This window comes from Cyrtonyx montezumae, unplaced genomic scaffold, assembly GCF_038088225.1.
Source record: "Cyrtonyx montezumae isolate F1298 unplaced genomic scaffold, pur_monq_1.0 scaffold_8, whole genome shotgun sequence".
NCBI classification, from domain to species: domain Eukaryota; kingdom Metazoa; phylum Chordata; class Aves; order Galliformes; family Odontophoridae; genus Cyrtonyx; species Cyrtonyx montezumae.
In genome coordinates, this window is record NW_027072089.1 from 107,645,529 (window position 1) to 107,664,424 (window position 18,896).

Below are 18,896 nucleotides of genomic sequence, written 5' to 3' on the forward strand. Positions count from 1 at the left end.
TGAGATTTGTGTCTAGTCTTTCAGCATTCTCTTCAGTAATGCAGTTCACATTTTATGGTTTTGATTCTCTCATATTGTAGATTTAGTTTTATTTTTCTGTAGATTTTCCCTGGAGCCAAAACAGAAGGAAGGGAAATCTCTGCTGTAAAAGTCTTACATTTATGAGGTTTATGATGACAAGAAGGAGGAAGGTCCTTAAAAAATAGCTCCATTTGTTTTTGAACTTTTGTTCACATTTTAGAATGATCTGTGGAACACAGTTTTGTGTCTGTAAAATAAACTAAAAATATCTTGTGATGTTGTTATTAATAAAGCAGGTGGCTCATCTTTCAAAATCCCATTTTAGCCAGGCTGTGATTTTCAATGAAATCTGACATGTTCATTTTTGCCAGACTTAGCAGCCCCCAAGGCTTGTTGAAAGTCATCTGTAAAAAAACCTTCTTAATAGATCGTTTTTCTTTGCTGAAGCTGTAGCATCTCCTGTATTTATAGAGATTTGGTTCTTTTGAATACGTATTAGTTGAGCAGCAAGCTAACTCCAGTGACATATATTTAACAAAGTAGGCTAGTTATACAACATTAAAGAACTATACATCCTGGGAAATATTTGGTGAGCTCCTCTACATATTGACAACTATATATATATGTATTTATTTTTTGTGCGTGTGTGTGTATTGTAGAGTTAATCCTCAGGAAATTATTGACATAATTGATGTCAGCTGGAGAATTGGAGCCAGACTTGCAAATACGTTCATTATCTTTGCAAATGATAGAGAGCACTGGGACTTATCCAGATCTAGTTTGAATCCATTGACTTCTCTGAGCTTGTAGAAGATTTTTTATGTTAATCACATGAACTTATTTTTTTTCAAAAGTGCCTTCCAGTGTCTTGTTCCACTTTTTATTAAAAACAAAAACAAAAAACAACAGCAGTATGCTAGCTGCTCATAAAGATACTCTGCGTAACAGAGTGGATAATCAGTTGTATGTTCAGAATAAGCTGGGCTATTTACTTATAACTATGTGAGCAGAATAACAATGACATAAGTAATGAGAGATGTTGCTTTTGCCATCTTGCTTCTACAGAATAAGAAAATGAATCTCATTTTTGCAAGTTTAACTTTTTCAAAAACTACGCCACCTTGCAGCATACCCATCTCACTACAGACTTCTCTAAAATTCAGTGACATCAAGTTTTATCCGTGAATGAGGTTGGAACTCGTATCTTTTCCCTATGAGCTGCTCAAACAGAAGCTTGCACGTTGAATAACTGGTGTCTGCAGGAGGGCATGACTGCTTTCCCTGCGTCATTTCATGTTGGAGATGCAGTTTGGAGGGATGAGAAGAGAGGCAGAACACATAACCTTAGCTCTTTATAGGATGTCAGCTCCAGATCTCATGTTAAATGTGGCACCTGGGATTCTCCTCAGACACTTAGTACTGCTGAAGTGAGTCTTTTATGTACTTTAGATGCTGAGTGGGAGACAGCAGTTTGCTGAAGTTCTCCCAGTCAACTTGCTACTTGTAAGAGATGCTTACTAAGCCAAAGAATGAATATTGATTGGTCTTGTGAATAGCTTCCTCAGTAAGAATCAGTCTCAATAAAAGCTGCTCAGATGTTTGAAATACCATATATTTTTGACAGAGGAAATAATATTCCTTTTTCAGATGTAAAATCAATGTCTGAGCTTTGCCTCACAGGAGAAGACTGAGATAAACTCCTGAGGGATCACATAAAGGACTTTCTACTTACGTGACTCATGTGCTTCCTCATCAAGAATAGATCCAGAAAACTGCAAGGGTGACTATTGTCTGAATTTAATCATCCCTAAATTGATCAAACAGTACTAAAGGGGATGATATCTTCAGGTATATGAGATAAGGAAAGAATATAACATGAAGAACAGGAAGGTAGAAAAAGTCTGGAAAATGATATTCTGAAGGAAAACCAAGGCTGTGCATCTTTCCACTTGCTTGAATTCACACGTCTCTTGTGTATCCAATGTAGAAAAAAATCTTCAAAGTGGCACTGCTTCTGCATCTGTCTTCTGGAATTCCTCATTTCACATCTAAGCTGTATACCCAGTGTAGTACACTCTGAGAATTTTCTTGTATATTAGAATAATCATTATAATCTATTGCGTAACTTTCTGTTAAAAACCTTAATGTGAATACCAGTTGTTTTTGTTTTTTTTTTCCTGGCCATAAAAAGAACATTGAAAATGAATATGAGTTGAATTATTTTAGGTATGTTAGCATTGCATGAGAGGGTTCATTGCATATAAGGCACACCTCGTGTTTTTTGCAATGAAGAGATAGAAAATGCAGCTAGCATGCTCATGATGAAGGTGGAACTATTTGGTTGTACAATGACAGTATAACAGCAAAAAAAGTTCTTGCATAAATGAAGATGAACTGTTTTGCAACAAACTTATTTAGCTTGTGCTTTGTTGTTTGCTCTGCAAATGGTCGTTGGCTTTTCTCACCAATATACAAAGGTTATGTGGTTTGATGTTTTAGCTCTCCATGAGGAACAACCCATATAAGATATGTGTTTCAACTAGCAGAGATCAAAGCTGGACAACTTTCTTTTTTCATTTTTTTCTTTCTTTTCATTATGTGTGAGCATTTTTATAACACAACAGATTCTCTTGGTTTTAAATGTAATACTTAAATCCTTCCATACGAAGAGTTATAAATTATGAAGAAAGATTCTTCCTACTATATGTATGTTTTAGAGTATCCTAAGAACCCTCTTCTCCACACTTGAAAAGCCACACCAGTAGAGTGTTCAGTACCTGGCTCCGCAAGAATTACAGATACCAGAGGCAGGGCTCTTATGGGTCTTGTCTCATCTTTGCCATCACTGATTAGATGTCTTTGATATCAGAAGATGTTTCAAGTTATGTCAGATGCTTACATGTAGGAAATTGAATTGATGCAAAAATTACTGTCTAGAAATGAAGCCACACTGGCCATCTAACATCAGTAGAACCTTACATGTTTTTACTGTTTCTTCCACCCCTTGTTTTTTTGGGACATATAAACCTACCTGGTGCAAAATTCTGGCATTTTACATAGTTTGCTTTATATCAGTTTGTTCTTGATTCAAAATAGTTTTGAATAGGATAAAGATGCAGGACTATTTAAGGTAGATGTAGATTACTAGAAAGGGAAGCTACAGCATTCTCTCTTCTGGGGTGACAGGATATAGCACACTTTGCCCTTTATTTTGGGCTTCTCTGCTGCCCCTAAATCTAGACTTCATCATCATCCACATCGTTACTGAAGTTTATTTGCTTGAGACTTTCTGATCACCCCATGTGCTGTCAGGCACCTACAGCTTGCTATTTCTTTATTTATTTTGTTTTATACTAATTGCACAAGGAAATGCTGTTCTTATGTCAGGCTCTTAGCTGATTATAGGTCCTGTTTACTCACAGAATGGTAATTTACTGCCTGCAGGGCACAACTCAGACATACTCAGGCTTCCTGAGTAGCTAAATGGATCATTCCATTCCAGTGCTCCATCACTTACTGGCCTCTCTCAGACTGCTTGCAAAAGCACTTATCCTGCAAATGCTTACTCATGTAAGTAATAATACTCTAATTAGAAAGTAAGTGGGGTTTGGAAACATTAGGATTTCTTATGTGAGTAAGCACTTGCAGGGCAAAACCCAAGGGCACCAGAAAAGATGATAATTTTCTTCATAGTACATTGTCTATTTTTATCTTGAAGGCTGGATCTTTACATAACTTTCTATTAAACTGTGTAGGATCTTCCTTTCTTGGACTAGCCAGGAAGTCCAATTGACAGACATTCTTATGCTTCAAAGCATTTTGTAATGACTCCCTTTTAAAATGAGATGAAACATTAGCCTGAATTATAGCTGTGATATGCTTCTAAGTTCCTTTCTAAGCACTAAATTATATCCTTTCAGTGACTGTCCTTTCTCCTGTCCCTCTGAATCTTAGTGCAAGCTTATCAAATAACTGTTGTAACAGAAGTTGAGATTCAGGTTCATTACTTATCCTTTTACAATTAGATTGTTTGCAACTTTTTTTTCCCAACACCTAATGACTCGCATGAGAGCGTACTTTTTCATCTGTAAGGATGAAATAGTAGGGAATGGAGATGTGTCCATGCAGGAGTAGTTTTGCCACAGAATGAAGAATAGTCATCAAAGCAATATATTCAATAATTCTGAGTGTGGAGAAACATGAGCTACCCAGGCAGGCATTAACTGGTATGTATATGCTTGACTTGCTGCTGCTTCCATTACCACTTTTTTTAATAGTACTCTGCCTTTAAAAACACATCCCTTGCAAGCATGCTTTCTTATCTCAAGCTGTTCTTGCAATTTTAGTCTTCAGCTATTTCATTCCTTCAGCAGTTTGTAAAGACTCTTTTAACTCAAACTCTAGAAACACTAAAGCAAAGGGTGATGTTTTGCCAAGCCATATGTTCTTAAACGGTGTGTTTTATGCAGCTGATAATAAATACTTTAAGACCTAGTAGCTAAAAAGATCCAAACAAACCTAATGTAATCAGGCATATTTCCAGTGATTTCGACACTTACATTAGAGATGACTTAAACTGTCTCTTTACAGTCAGGCTTGAGCATGGTATTCAAACTGTGTAGGTGACATTGACATTTGGTGTTGTGCTAGGATCTAGAGGAAAAGAGATTTTTTTCTACTCTGCTCAGATTCAGAATTTCTTCACTTTATTTCCAGCTTTATTGCTATGCAGAAGTATTAGACCACTGATACAAAATGTTCACTAAAGTTTAAATGTCTTGCCTAATATATGATGCTTTTCCTATATCAACAGCTTTTTAAAGATGTTGTTCACCCACAAATAATTTAATCCTCTTAATAGAAGATATAAACCTCTTTATATGCAGTATTCTACATAAAAAAATACCAACTATAGGCTATAAAATATCTGTCCCACTAAATCATAATGTGTAGTGAAAGAGTTAATCTACAAGTCAACAAAGCTTTTTGTTCTATCTACTTAGTAAGCCAGGGAACATAATTTATAGATCACCTCCAATAGTAAAAGCAGCATTTTTCCATTATACTTGTAGAGAAACACTGCACTAGAGTTTATCTAGGCTTGGTGAGAAGAAATAGTTTGGAGTTCCAGGCCCGTGGTTCAACTTTTTGTGCCACCACTTGCTTTCTTCCCCTCTAGAAAGGCTCTTCTGTAGCCTCTCTGCTTTCTCTTTTTTTAAGTTAAAAAAAAAAAAAAAAGGTCAATATTGACAGAGCCTACATTTTCAAAAATGTATTTTGTTATTTCTTTACTGTGTATATCTATTTCCTTAATCTCCTATTGAGACTATTCTGCCCTGTGCTCTATTGCTTCATATAGGCATCAGAGATAAGAGTTGACGACATGGGGACAAAAAAAATCTAAATAAAAACTGTTTTTATATAATCTGAAACTGTTACACTGGAATTACAGCAAATATCTACTCTAAACATGAGGAAACAATAATCTTATCATAGTGTTCAGGTCCGAGGTGATTTCGTGGTACCTTTCTGACTTTGGATTTGTCTTCAGATAACTGGAAGTTTCTAACTGAACTGTAAACTCTCAGAAAAGGCTTTACATTTTTGTAATTCCTATTATTGTAAAACTGAAACAAGGTAGTTGTAAGAAAATGGCTATTTCTGGATTTTGTTCTGTACAATTATTCTATATTAAATGGAATAATGTGTTAAAATATCTTAAGCAGACAAACAACTCATTGACCAGAGCATGTATATTAATAGAGAAGAATGTACAGCATATCTGTAATCTTAACAGCGTAAAAGGTGTCTCAGGATCAAAAAATCTTTTAATGGTTTCTGAAAATAGATATGTGTATATATATTCACCCCTAGATTCTTAAGAAAGAGATTATGAACACACCACACAACTAATGATTAATCATCACTTGGTAAGCTATAATCATCCACTGTTGTCTCTATAACATTTCTTTTCTGATTATGGAGCTTATGTCTACGTGTTAGTCTATGCCAAGTTATTTTGTGTTACCAAGAATTTTAGTAATGCAATTATGAAAAGTTTCTGGAAGCAGAGATTGGCCTCAGTATTACAGCTGTATCTTTGTTCTTCTCTAGCACTGTTTGGGGATCCTTAGAAAAAGTTTTTGTTTAATTCTGTCACTGATGTAGAATTGAACAGGGTTATTAGGGAAATAGCTTACTGATATGTGTGGACAGAAAGTACTTCAAGGGAGCTGAAAATTGTTAATACTACTCATAACAGTAGCTTACTATTACTTCTTTAACTAATCAAAAACTTTGGTTAATTTCACATGTGGAGATATATAAACATTATTACAATCTGGTTTATTGAACAATGAAATACAGGGAAGTTTCAGTATCTTAAATTCCCTGTATACATAAAGGGATCACTATGTGCCTCCAAAATCAGGCTGCTTTGAGCACTGGGTTGATTAGAGTTGAACTTGAAAAGAGAAAAGTTTAAAGAGAAAAATAAATAAAAAATTCAAGGTAGAAATGAGCTGCAATAGCACTCAGAAAATGCAAAATTTTTAAGAAAGGGAAAAAATTCTGAAAAATGTCAGTTGCAATCGGCAATATCATTCCAGGGTCAATAATTACCTGTCTTAAGTTTTGCAGACTTAAGAAATGAAATCCTGGTCCTTTCTTAGTGAGTCACAAGAATCCTACTGACAGTAGTAGGGATATTTCACTCAATGTCTTTCTCATGCAAGAGTGATATAAAAAACAACCAACTCCCACTGTACCCAGTGGGAGTTCTGCCACTGCCTTCACTGGCAACAGCACTGGAATTTTGCCTTTGGGCCATGAGTCTGAAATCAATGAGATTTCTGCTTTAAATTAGGCCATGTATTCCAAACTCAGTCCTACAGCAGATTTGCTGTTATATAGGTTTGTGGGTTTCTTCTTTGATTTTATGACCATAGCAGAGTCAGATTCACACCTTGACACTGAAATAGAACAGTCAGTTTGGAGTGTGCATGTTAAAGCATGCATAGATCTTTTGTTACGGAATTGATCAGTCTGAGCTCAGTTTGCCTGTGATGTAATTTGCTTTGGTCTCAGGGTAAGGAAGATAGAGACAAATCTGGCCAATTTTTTTCTACATCAGAGCAGAAGTAGGATTTTGTAAGTTAAGAAAAATTCAAAGAAGTTTGCTTGTTAAGGCTTTTCAAATTTACTTTGAAAATATTGAACTAACACAGATTTGTAATCTGTAGCCAGAACTGGTGTTAGCAAAGTTGAACATGTTATTTTCTGTATAAAATATTGAAATAAAAATGCCAGAGGCCCATCTTTTAACATAGATGTAATTTACCTAAGCATAATATTCTTGTTTTGAAGTGAAAACTTCAGTGTTATTGAGCTTTTATTCAAAGGAGAATATAGCCTAAAGGGTGTGCGTCATACATCATTTCAAAAGCCCTAGTAGAATTTCTCACTGTGCTCCTTACAAATTATGCTCATTCTATTTAGAATGCATCAATGGAGAAGTGCAAAAAGATTGGTATGTAAAAAAAATTGCTAACATTTCAAATTGTTATTCGTTTGTGAATGTGTATGTATGTGCACAGACAGTCTTTGTGACATTTAGCAGTATATTTTTATATAAAGGGAATTCTATATATATTCATTTGTGTGGTTGTTAAGATGACCATTCCTTATGGAAGTAGGTAGCATTTTAGTATTTCCACTTTACTTTCAGTGCACTAATTGTCATTGCCATGTATGCATTGTCAAGTACTTCAGTTGTGTAGTTTGGCAATGTATATTAAAAGGACCATATTTTAGTCTAAGATGCTAATTATGCAGAAAAACAAAACAAAACAAAAACCGAAAACGTTTAATAGTAAACATCTAAGTTGCAAAGAAGGACCTTCTGGAAAAGACAGACTAAACATGGATTTTCACATTAAACTTCTAAAAAATTTGTTATCACATTTATTTGGTTTGGTAAAACAGTTTTTGTTTTCTTTTGTTTTGAAAGAAGCACAGTCGGTGCTTCCACTTTTCTCTGCTTTCTCATCCTCTACTCCTAAGTTTTGTAGTGCTTGCATATGACTACTTTTACTTTTATGTTACAGGCAGTGGGAGAACAGATTAAATCATCTCTGTGTTCTATAAGGACATGTCAGCTCTGGGCAGCAGAGGCTTGTGCAAACCTAGAGATCTGTGGATTTGTCTGATTAAAGATGTACAGGGCAGCATTTCAGCAGCATGCTCACTAGCTCCAAAGCACTGCTGTACACTTCCAGCCTTCATCCAGATCATACAATGCTATGCTGGGTCTCACAATCATTGCTGCTACTGGTTAGCATGAGTTAAGCCAGCTCAGCTCTGTTGTAGCTCATCTACCATCACAAGGTATCTATAACAAGCAGAAAACTACCCAAACCATATAAAATCTCATTTCCTTGTTAAAAGAAGCCACCTCCAATAAATACCTTCTATATTCTGCAGCAAAATTATTTTTTGCAGGATAACTGTACTAACTTTGCTGTGCAATGTATTACATATTAAAAGCATATAGACCTTACGTAAGCCTATAAACACTCTGCATCAGATAGATCACTCTAAAACTATTCATGAAATATTTTGTCTCTGCTATAATATCATAGCAGTGTTTTCTTTGCTGAAAAAGTCCTTTAGCTTAAAGATAATAGCAGAGTTAGCTGAGTCAAGGCTAAATAGAATTGCCTTTCCAACAGAAAATATAACATATAGCCATATTTAGTTGAAAGTTACCCAACAGTGGAGAAGAATTTATAAATTACAAATTTTATCTAGATTATTTCACCATCTACCATTCTACCATTACCACACAAATCCTGACAGAGAAAACAAGCAAAGTAATAGATGCTTGGTGAATTGAAAGGGTGTGTAAAAATCTGAAGTTGTGAGCTCCTAGTAGAAAACATCTGAAACAACCGTACTTTGCCACTTAAATGTGTACTCCTGGGTGCCTTGTGCATGTTCTATGCAAATGTATAAACCTCAAGAACACTATCACATAGGTCTTTCTGTACATGAGCATGGCAGAATGCAGTACCACCTAACTGAAAAGATGAAGCAGTCTTGCATTTGGCTAAGATAGGAGCTTGATCTTTCTCAGTCATGTCAGAGGATATCAATTTCTGCTGTGACATTAGGTTGTGTCAATGGAAGATGAAGAGAAACTTTATTCTAGGAGAAGCTGTGGGCATTGCTATTTCCCTGGCTGTTAAGTGCACAGTTAGTGACAGGTTTGGGTGTAAGACAAAAAGTGCAGTAAAAAATGCCTCATGCACCCATGGGAAATTTATAGGGAAATGTGTTAATGTACTAAGGAGATTCATCTGTAATTGACTTATCAAAGATAAATGTCAACTTATCTATTTGATAATGGATCTATTAAAAGCTTTGTTTGTCTTCTTTTTTTTTTCTTAAACACTTATGCACAGATGGATTGTGCAAACAAATACTTTATTAAATGCGGGACTTGGAGCCAGCGAAAGCTTTGAGTCCAGAATAATGTCAATTAACTCAATTTAATTGCTTTCTTGAAACAGCCCTCTCTCTTTTTTTGTTTGGTTTAACATTTTTTTTAATAAGATGTAAGGGGCACTGAGTAATTCTATATGACTGAATTACTTTATGCATCTTATTTTATTAACAAAAATGCAATATGTTCTCTCAAAATGACACAGTATCATGGAATAGAAAACACATAAAGCTTGGTTAGAATGAGTCACTGAAGTCAAACTGTCAGGAACAGCCTGAGGTTTCCAAGCTCGAGTGAGCTGGTGAGGGGAGAAATAATTCAAAAAATCATATTTATTAAAATTGTTTTGCTTTGGGTAAGTTACCAGAAACATTTTTCCTACTGTTAAAAAGCTACATTTTCATTATCAGTAATTTGCAGTTGGCTTTTGTTGAACTATGGATTTGTTATGTGTCTAGCTGCTTCGTTTTGCCACTTTGACACAAAAATTGTTTTTGTTAGAGACTGTTCTGGAGTAGATAATAAGAAACTTGTTTTATCCACAACTCTTTAACATAGCAAGGATTAATTTGTAATTAGATATAACATATGTAGTAAAAATGATCAGCATGATTTTTGGGAAAACAAAATGTTACTTCCATAGACCAGGAGACAACTGCTGGATCTTTTGTTGTTTAGTGATTAAGGCTAATAGATTCAATCTCCAATTTGTTCTTGAATGGTCTTCTCAATAGATGAAAGATCCAGCAGTTTCAAAAGATATATCTAATCCAAGTATTTTGAGACCTGTGTTATTAGTTTGTGATTTGTATGAAATACTGTGCAATATTTTCACAAATTTCAAGCTGGTACGTCGTTGTATATCAGCATCCAAAATTGTAATATTTTCTCACTTGCATATATCTCAGTACCTTTGGTAGGTATATGTGATATTTTCAAGTAATTGGATTATAGACTTTTTCTGTATGTGGGTTTGAAGGATTAGGTAGAGGACTGATCGTGTGATGCCATATTCCCTTGTGAAAGGAGAACTGATTTTTATTTTTTTTCCCTAGAGCGAAAAGTTGTTTTAAACAATAGTTGCCAAATTTTAGTATGAATCTCTGAAAATTTTAGGACCCAGATCTTTTTGTATCTGTTCTCTCTGTGGCTTAAATTGTCCCAAAAAATGAAGAGAATTTAAACTGCCAAAAATGAAATGTGAAGCACTGAAACCTTCAACAGCTTCCAATAAAACCATGTCATTTGAGCAATTCCAGTATCTTCGAAGATGCAACATTTTCCATTAAGCAAGTAGAAAATTCTTCTACTGAAAAACGTGATTTAGCACTAAATCTCCAATGTCTCTCTCTAAAGAAATGTTTAATTGTTCAGTTCATCTGAATATTCTTAAAATAGTAGCTTAAAGAAACATAAACCCTCATTTGGTTTTCTCATGCTCATTGAAGTTGATGGGACTACATGCATGCTTAAGTATATACTCTGGATCTTTTATAGTTTGTAGGTCAGAAAGGAAGCAGGATAATATTTAACCAAGGAAGCAAGTTCTATTTCAAACCTCCACTGCACTGTTATGTCTAATATTGAAGGAAATTGTTTAAAAACTGTTGGCACTAAGTCTGCGTTAAGCATGATTTCAAAACCACAGAATAGTCATTTTTTGGCACGTTAAATTCAGAACACGAAAACTTAAGGGACTGTTCCCGCAAATCCCTTGCTTGCAGGTGTAAGTACTTACAGGGCTGAGCTGAAAATCCTGAAGTTCTTCTGAGTTTTCATTGGAAGACAGGCAAAATTAGGAATTTAGAGAGAGCAGGCACCCAGCTTAGCACCTGGCTCATACCTAAACAGCTCAGACTCAGACCCAGTTAGTATCTCTGCTTAAATACCCTGAGTAAAGCAGTTTAGCAAACTCTTAGGTGGATGTCTAATGAGCCATTAAGGGTTGGCTGCCACACAATATAATGTGAACCACTATGTTTAGCTTAGATTCTAATTAAAATAAGACTGAAAAAGTAAATCTCCCCTTCACATGGCAGCCTAGTGGTTGGAGTGCTTGTTTGGGAACTGACAAATTCTAATTCTAGCCCCTTTTCTGCTGTTTCAGTATAAAATCAGTATTTCTTTCAGGAGTGAGCAGTAGCTGTCAGCCCTATACACTCTTCTTGAACATGCTTGTGATGTTTCAGCTGATTCTAGACTGTAAGTATTACAAGATGTACCAACTATTTTATGATACGTAGTCAACATACTTACGTTATAGAAGGAATAAGAGGCAGCATTTTTCTCTCTGCTCCCTGAATTATTTCTGTATTTTAATTTTAGCAGTCTCTAGATAGCTTTATAGACTGCTAGTTTTCTAATTCTCAATAGAGCTCCTTCTGAATCTACCTCTGAGACTGATCTTCCCATTGACACACATAACATGATATTATTGTTTCTGTTTCAGAAATGAAATACTTAAAATGTAGACTTTTTATTTCCCAGTTTTAGGTTATTGTAATAATAGATTTGTATTATTAGATTTCATCCTTTATTTTTCCTGAGTCATGTTTCCCACTGACAGACACAAGAATGGAAATCAAATGAGGTAGTATGATCTTTGATCCAAGTTTGTCTTCCTTTGATGTTTGGATATAGAAAATATTAATCCACTACAAAGCATGGGAACTACGTAATATTTCCTGTACTGGGTTTTGCATATTTTTACTAGGCTTTTTATATTACCTAAAATTTCAACCAGTTGTGATATAGAAAATATAATTATAATAAAAACGTTAGGAAAGTTCTATTCTCTGAAGTAATTATAGCCATCATTAAATTGAACTCTTATGTTTGTAGGAACTTTTGGTGTGCTTCCATCTTATCAGAACAAATAACACCTCTACCTAGGCTTTATTCTGCACCTGCAGTTCACACAAGTTTTACTATAATCACTATTTAAGATGAAAAGTTCTCAGAATCAGATCAGTATTTTTGGAACTTTAATCTAATGAAGACCTAAACTTAATATTGGAAATATAAACTATTTTTTAAATTCTAGGTCCTAAAATTCCCAGTCCTCTTGAGGTCCATTGACTTTATCCGCTGCAGAGGTGTATGGGAACTGCCAAATCACGACCTGAAGCACTGATTGGTCACCTAAGGTGAGCACTGAGTCAGCCACAGGCTCACAGGCTCACAGGTGGAGGTGATATACCTGTGTGAGTGGAAGGGGTGGAGCCTGGCTCCACCTCTCCCAAACCCCATTTAAGGGCTGACCACCTCCAGGAAAGGGTCTCTCTTCTTGGAGATCCCTTTGTGAAATCCCTTTGTGGAGTCCCCTGCAAGCCTTGTCGTCTTAAAGGTGAGCCATCTTCTTTTGTGTATTATTTGTATATTATCTATATAGACCTATTCAAATATACCATCATCTGTACTGTTTCTTTTGAAGTACCATCCTTGGGAATTATTCACCCTACAAGAGGTCCACTCATCTTCTGCTCTATCTTCCATTGCGTATGAGGTAATTGTAGAGCAAAATAAGAAGAATCATTTTATGTTTCCTTTTAAGTGAATTAGTACTTAATACTGATGGTTAAGTATGAGTGGATGGCTTGACTGTAGTGCCAGATGGCACCTAATTCTGACAAGGTTGCTGCATTGTTCTAACAAACTGATGTGGTATTTATTATTCAGGCACATTTTCTCTTATGGCAGCTCTGTACAGAGTGCTTTGAGAAGCAAAGAGGGACTCTAAGTGTGTAGACCTGAATATCAATATTTATTTCTCATGTTTTTGTGCAGCTGTGCCCAAATTTGTATAGAATTTGAATTCTGAAAACAGAAGTATAGCCTTGTATTCAGAAATAAAACCTCCTGTGTGTACTTTACATTTTCGGGTTTGGCAACTTTCTGCAAAAATTACTTTACTTTTCATTCTTCTGCTATTTTGAAGTCTGGAGTAACCCCATATTATCTTCTCTGTTGCTAAATCAAACTAATGCCACAGGCATCCTGTGAGATTGTACCATATCAAGAATAATTGCCTTACAAGTTTTAAATACCTGATCATCGATAGGAAAAATTGCATTTCTTTTTAATATTGGCATGAAACAACTAATAACTGAAAGGGAGATGAAATATCAAGTATATAAAAACAAATGTTACCCATATAGAGGATGCACCTGAGAGGTAGAAGGTTATGAAATCCTGGAAAATGCAACATATTTATGCTGAAAAATAAAGAGTAGAAATAGACTTTGCAGAGATAGACTTGGAGCAGTCATGTGTATGGTTTAGTTTTCCTGTAGCTAAGGGAGAAAGAATAGAAACACAAACATCATTATTAGAAACTCTGCTTGTGTTTTGTCTGTTTTTAGAAGCTATGTGCTTCCAGACTGCATATCTCTTACACAGTAGCATGCCCAAATCCATATTCCATAGACTTGTGAGTATTAAATCTCAGCTTGAAAAAATGGTATCGGAACCTCAAGAAACATCATCTATTAAATTATATTTTTATCTCTAGTCTATAGGAAAGGCAGAGCCTGGTTGTAATAGGCCTAAGCAACATTGCTGCTTTCCCATAATCAGCAACACAGCAGACTTCTGAGAGCGCTATATTACTTAGTTATGCTTTGCACTGGGTAAAAGAGAATCTACTTCTTGTTTCCTATCCCTGTTGCCCACATAGAACACAAACACTGTTTTTCTTTTCCATGTTCTTGCTGTTCCATTGCACTGCTTAACCACCAAGGCTGAAAGATCACATACGTAACGGCCGAAAATGCAGCCCTTGGAATGGTGCCTGGTTGTACAAATGCAGCAGTGAAGAAGTGTTGACAGTAGCTCTATCTCATACTGTGAGGCATCCTGGGCACTGCCACCCATGGGATGTGATGATCAGCCAGGTAACACATGACCCAGCATACACTGTAATCGAACACTTCCATCATCTATTTCTCACTCTGGGAGGAGATATGTTTCTGTTCTCTGTAGTAGGAAGAGAATTTTCACCGGGAAAAAGGACACATTGCTTTGTTCCCTGCTAACCTCTCAACTCTGTCTATTGCAAGCCAAAAGAGCACAACTGCAAAAATTCTGTTATTTGGTGTAAATAGGTTTCAAAGAGGTTAAGCACTGTGAGCCATTGAATTGACATAGTTCTCTCAAAGGAGGAAGGAGTGAGATAAGTGTGTGAAGCAGTAATACTGCAATAAACCATGAACACATCAGTGTGCTCTGCAAGGTGGTGCCTCACCTATGGCAATCTGCTGGAATTCAGCCATTGAATGTAGCTGGGCTCACACCATTCCCTTGGCTTTTGGCAATCTCTGAACTCTGTATAGATACAGAATTAACAGACAGAAAGAATAAAACCTGAACAGAAGTGATCCCATTAGAGACCAGGGAAGACATCACATAAACTTCAGGGAGGATGAAGACAAGAAAAGATTTAAAGAAATTTTGTTTTGTGGTGACTAGTGGAGAACCAGCCAAAGGAAAAAGAACTCATGCAAATGATCAGGAATTTCCTGTACACCTAATTCCAAATGAATTTCCTTATTTTGTTTCAGGCAGTTTTAGTTCCATATTCTTCAGTGATTTATACAGATATACACAGAATGCTTTCATAAAATCATACTAGAGTGGTTGTTAGGTACCTGTTTATATTTACTTTGAATATAAGCGTAAGATTTCTGCCAATAATGAGATGTTTGTTGAAGTAGAAGAAAGGAAAAAAAATAAACAGACAGATTTATGTAATTTTGAAACATTAAAAATTGTAATTCTGCCCTACTGCATGTGGCTTCGCACCAGTGCATTTTATAAAATGTGTTAGGGCAAGAGTTTTTGACTAAAAGCCAAGGAAAAGCCATACAACACAGTTGTAGTCATTTTAATAGGTGATTAGATCTCTGCAACTGCATGAGTCCAACTATGTTACTGTGCTAGTGAGCAAGAATGTTGCATTGCTTGTGTCTGATGTGCTTTTAGTGGCCACGGTTAGGGCTCAGTCCCAGCTGCCATCTTCCAGCACAACTCAACTGGAACAGAGAGCCAATCCCTGAATTACCACTACAGAAACAAAAAGCAAACAAACCATCTGTAGTCACTAGTAGCATGAAGCCTGTGTAAGTAAGTGTTTCAGCAGGCTGCTGCATCCTACCTTGTGCCGGAGGGACACTACAGATGTAGCAGCTGTTGGCAGGGAAATGCACAGCCAGGGGAGGTAATAGCTTGTTCAGTGTGTTCCTTCTGCAGCCCCTGGCAATAGGTTTTCTGCATCTTCCTGCAGAGCTGCAAATAGAAACGAAGGCTGTGTCTGACTTGCTGAACCCTGAAGAAGGTGACAGGTGGAAAAGGACTCACAGGTTCTTTTTTGCAGAGTGAATTCCTGCTGCAGTACTTTATTCTAGTTAGGATATAAAATTTACATTTCTATTTGCAAGTGTAAAAACTGAATTTTTGGTGTAAACTCCATCACTTGGATCATGTTAAATTGATTTTGATTTATATTACTTCTGATTTTTCTTTTTTTATATAAATCACAGCAAATTTGTCTATGACACAGTAACAGGGTAACAATTCTAACAGAGATCAACTTAAACAGAAATATCAGTAACTAGCACAGGAAACAATTTGTTGCTTTGCAGATCACACAAAACATGTAAGAATATTGTTTTTTAAGGGGTTCAGAAGTTTCAAGGAAAATCAATTCGTTTTGGAAGAGAGAAGAAGGAAGATCTGCTTGAACTTTCTCATCGCAATTATTTTGTTCTTATTTTTTGTGGCTGGAGTAATTATAAGCTGAATGTAGCCCTTTGTGACTGACCTTCTAAATCTTCTTTCAGAGATCCTTGGGCATGCATTTGCTCTATATTTATCTAAAAACCCATTTCTCAGAGATATTCAAAACAGAAGCACTGATAAATACCTGAGAGCAGTGTGCCCTCTTGGGATCCCCTCTTGCACATCTTAAAGGCCATGTGTCTTCTGATCTAGCTCTTGAGCAGCACTTAATTTCATCAGGGACTATGAGGCAGCCCATCAGTAACCTCAGAACTTTGAAAACAATAATTTCTTTACTACTTTTTGTATCAGTCAACAGAACTTACCTGACCAGAAAGAACAGTAGCTCCTCTTTATACCAGTTTTTGCAATGATTACTTCATTCAGAAACCTAGTTTGTCTATGAGCTAACAAAGGGTGGTGCATTTCTGTCCCCTGGCAGCATCTCAGTGCCAGGACTGGGATTCAAGTAGCTCCCCCTGATCAGATTTTGAGTAAAACTTTGAATAAAATGGACTTTTGACATTCAACATGTAATATGATCATGTCAATCCTGAGCTTCCAGAATAGAAGCTGAAATGCTTTCAGGTCAAAGCTGTCTCCTATGGTCTTTCTAAATCTCCATATCTGCATGAAGTATCAATTCTGCCCCCACCCTGGACTTCGTGGGCAGACCCTTGCTTTCTTTTTACTGGATCAAACTCTATGTGGTATGAAGTTAGGTGTGGCTTGTGATTTCCATATTCTGTCCTCTCCACTGGAAATGCATCTTTTCACTCCCCTTGCAGGAAAACAAGTTTTCTGCTCTTGGGTATAATAACTGAAGAAAAAGGCACAGAAAGCAGAAATGTTGCTTCAGTGCATCTTTATTTCCCAGTTACATTTTCTTTTTCCTAGTTTCCAGGGGCGGGAAAAAAAGGAAGATTCTGGAAAGTCTAGTGTAATTTGAATTTCATGATTACATTGCCTGGAAATTAAACTACGTAAATACAGAAGTAATTTTTCTGCTTTATTGAGAATAGAATTATAGTGGCTGTATTTTCAGTCAAACTTTCAATACTACATCCTGACTCCTTCTCTATGTTCTCTTTTATGATGGATAGCTCACCCTCTAAACCCACCCCTCAGCTCCATGGAACAGTTATGAGCATAGGATGTGTGGTATATGACTTGGTTGTGGTTGGGCTTGAAGCTGTCTTCAAACAGTCAAGTCAGTAATGGCAAATAAATCAAACAGTTAAGTCAAATATGTCAATAAATCTCCAGCTTTGGAGCTGGTGAGGATCATGGCTGCCTTTGCTGGACTTGGTGTAATTGTGCCATGCTCTGTGCACGTAAAAGAAATGAGACTTGGAAGGGTTGTACTGAGGAACATACAGTTGTGGTTGGGCACTGCTGTCACCAAGGCAAGAGGCATCATAGCCTGGTCCTTGCTCTCTGCCTTGCCTTCATAGAATCACAGAATGGCTCGAGTTGGAAGGGGCCTTAAGGATCTTCAGGTTCCAGTCCCCCTGCCTCAGATAGAGTTGCCAACCACTAGATTATTAGATCAGATTACCCAGGACCCCATCCAATCTGGCTTTAGACACCTCTAGGAACAGAGCATCCACAACCTCTCTGGATGACCTATTCCAGCGCCTCTCCACTCTTGCAGTAAAAAACTTCCCCTTGACATCTAATCTTAATCTCCTTTCCTTTAGTTTAAAACCTTTGTCCTATCACTATTTACCTGTGTGGAAAGCTGATTTTCTTCACATTTATAAACTCCCTCCTTGAGCAGGTACCAAAGCCATTGACTGCCTTTCTGATTCCTCCAACACTGGGACAAGGAGGAGAGCACACAGGCTGACCCACAGCAGTGCCTTATCGCAGCACAACCACAAAGGTGAGGAGATTAGCTGCAGGCAGATAAGTTAGCCCAGCAAAACACTGCCTGTGACTATTCTGCTTTCTGTCAGGGTTGTACAAAGTCACCAAGATATAACCTGGAGGCAACTACTGGAAGGGCATAGATTCCCTATGGATGTGAAGCAGTGTTTTATAAGGAATTAGTATCAGCATGTGAATTGCATTTCTGTCCCATCTAGTTCTTTTCTGTTTGGCTGCATAAAGAGGACATACGTATCTCCAGTACCAAAAGGCAGCGAGAAGGGATTATTGTTAGTGGCAAATTACAAGCATGTTGCCAGCAAGTTTGGGGCTGGAAGATGAGCTGGGACAGAAATGTGGTGGGTCTCCCAGGGGGCAGTCTTTATAGTTGGGTTGCTACTGCTGACTGAGCTGATGCCTTACTGCTCCTGGATCTGGGGTCATAGACTCAGGCTGATAGAAGGAAACAAGTGTAATAATTCAGCACTGAGAAACAGCACTGTAGGGAACTCTTCCATGTTATTCTTAGGTAAAACAACAAATGCCTCAGCAGAAAAATGAGCATGGTAATACTCCTTTTTGTGAAGGTCTGTGTAAGCCAGTTCAGTGTAGGCACCGTTTAAAATATGCGTTGAAATCTCCAGTCTGTTTAATGCATCTTTGCAAAGAACAGTCATTTAACAGAGGGATATGACAACCAAATACTCCTTCACCAGTGGGAAAACAAACC